Consider the following 2644-nt stretch of genomic DNA (forward strand, 5'->3'; position numbering starts at 1 on the left):
GACAAATGTATACATAAATGCTCAGAATGAGTAGAGAAGTCGATTAAATTGAGATATCTCGAGGAAATTGGTATGTGGGTCTCCATTTATACAAGGTAGGTTGGTATTGAAAATCGGTGATATTGGACTGTAACCACGCCCACTTCCCATATAACGGTAATTTTCAGATATAGGAAAACTGCGATATTTTAGTAACTAATGGAGATTATTCACTCAAAATTGATATTTACAATAAATTGTAGACGAAAAATAAGAATATTATAAATTTTTGGAAAATGGGCGTAGCCACGCCCACTTATGGTTACATGCAGTGTTGCCAGAACTTTTTGGACGAACCGGCTAAATTGGCAAATAAAACCGGCTAAAATGTTTCAACTAAATTTAACACGTTTTATTTAAATAAATCACGAGTAAAAAGACTAATTCTTGGAGAGAAGTTAGAAATTCGAGCCGGAAAAAATTTTGCCAGCAAGAATTTGCAATTAGGAAAAACATATGATTGTGGCACACGGTTGAATTTTTTTAAACGATAATTTGAATAAACCAGGTCGTTAAATTTAAAAATTTACAAATTGGAGCGATTTTAAAATGAAAAAAGTAGGTTAATACTTGTTTAATTAATTAATTTAGTTAATTCCAATGATTTGAGAGGTACTCGGCAAAAAAAACTGTATTCTTAATCGGAATGCAATCTCAACCAGAGTCGATATAGTAAACCCGACAAAGAAATTGAAACGTATGTTGAAGAAAGTCGGACTGACAAGATATATACACGTGGATCCTGTTTTTATGCCCCTCTGATAGAATTTTAAAAATTCTACACAAATTTCTTTTGTTTGAAATGCAACCGTGGACACTAGTTGGCAGAAAAAGTTGCAAATTTGCGTTCGTACAGAAAATTGCAAATTTCTCTACATGAGAGAGAATTTGGGAGCATTTTTTCTTACTACCTATAGTCTTCCCTACAAGGCCTTTTCAGACTGACCGATTCTCAATACACTCAAATAGAAACCAATACACATAAAAAACGCTGTAAAGATTTCCGTTCAACTTTGAGGCAGTAAAACAACGAGGCCATATGTTGACAAGGGACGAAAAATCAAAGTTACACAAAAAAACTGGTCAGATTTTTCAGAAATCCATTCAATTCTGATGCAAAATATGGTCCCAAAAAACTGCAGATCTCCCATTTAGATGACCGGTCATATGACCAGTGTTGCCAGAACTTTTTGGACCAACCGGCTAAATTGGCAAAAAAACGGCTAAAAACGGCTAAAGTGTTTCAACTAAATTTCACATGTTTTATTTAAATAAATCATAAGTAGAAAGACTAGTTCTTGGAGAGAAGTTGCAAATTCAAGCTGGAAAAAGTTTTGCCAGCAAGAATTTGCAATTATGAAAAACATATGATTGCGGCACATGGTTGCATTTTTTTCGAATTCGTCAAATTTAAAAAATTACAAACTTAACAAAAATTTAAGTAAACACTTGTTTACTTAATTAATTTTGTTAATTCCAGTGATTTGAAACGTACTCGGAATGCAATCTCAACCAGAGTCGATATAGGAAACCCGATAGTTACTACGACAAAGCAATTGAAACGTATGTTGAAGAAAGTCGGACTAACAAGAAATGTAGATCCTGCTTTTTGCTCCATTGAAAGAATTTTAAAAATTCTATACAAATTCTTTATGTTTGAAATGCAACCGTGGACACTGGCTGGCAGGAAAACTTGCAAGTTCCTGAAAATTTGCGTTCGTGCAGAAATTCGCAAGTTTCTTTACTTGAGAGAGAATCAGGGAGCATTTTTTCTTACTATCTGATATTTTGAGTGATAATTTTCGTTGCATTTTTGACGAACAAGCCTATAGTCTTCTCTGAGAGTTTTGCTTTATATAGAAATTTGTGCTCTTTTACGGCTAACAAATCAGCTTCCGGCTAAACCGAAATTTCTCCGGCTGTTTGCTATCGCAACCGGCTAAATCTAGCCGGAAAACGGCTAAAATGGCAACACTGCATATGACCGGCAGATGTCTCGTAAGATTCCCAGAGAGTTTTGCTTTACATAGAAATTTGTGCTCTTTTATTTTTATTTTGACTCACTTCAGTGTTGGCTCCTTTAATACAAGTTGGCATTCGGTTTTTGGAATTTAAATAAGTTCTCAGCAAAAAAGTTTGTTTAAAAAAATACATATGTGTACATAGTGCTTGAAAATATCAATTTTCCCCTTACCTTAAACCTTTGGGAGTGTGCAAAAATGATGTTTTGTAATTTAGGCAGAATTGAATATGCGCTATCTGGGAAGACAATATCTACATGTAATATTTATGCTTTTGTTGGCACTAAATCCAAACACAAACGCATCTTAAGTGTCTTAACAGTGAAACAATTTCTAATTTTCTAAGTTTGCGAATAAAATTTCACACTTAAAATTAAGACATTTATAACAAACATTTTATGAAGAAAATCTCTTCTTCGTTTCAAATAAAAATAAGCGAAATCGGCCCAATTTCATACAACCCTGCCTGACATGAAAATTTTCTCCACGATAAGGCTAATAGTCATTTCTAACAGATTTTGGGTCGCTTAGTCAAAAATGGAAACGTATATACCTATTTGTAATTTAAGAAAACAAGGCAAATA

At 33.6% G+C, this 2644-nt stretch overlaps 1 long non-coding RNA gene across 1 annotated transcript in view; it reads right to left on the reverse strand.

Moving 5' to 3' along the window:
* Positions 1–1196, reverse strand: part of LOC108365042 (uncharacterized) — a 3192-nt gene extending 1996 nt beyond the window's left edge. The window contains exon 1 of the long non-coding RNA XR_001847869.1: positions 1068–1196. This is a non-coding gene — a long non-coding RNA (uncharacterized LOC108365042). The remainder of the gene's footprint in view (positions 1–1067) is intronic.
* Between the last annotated feature and the right edge of the window lie 1448 nt (positions 1197–2644).

Source organism: Rhagoletis zephyria, unplaced genomic scaffold, assembly GCF_001687245.7.
Source record: "Rhagoletis zephyria isolate East Lansing unplaced genomic scaffold, Rhagoletis_zephyria_1.1 Rzeph_scaffold_01753, whole genome shotgun sequence".
In the NCBI taxonomy this organism is placed as follows: domain Eukaryota; kingdom Metazoa; phylum Arthropoda; class Insecta; order Diptera; family Tephritidae; genus Rhagoletis; species Rhagoletis zephyria.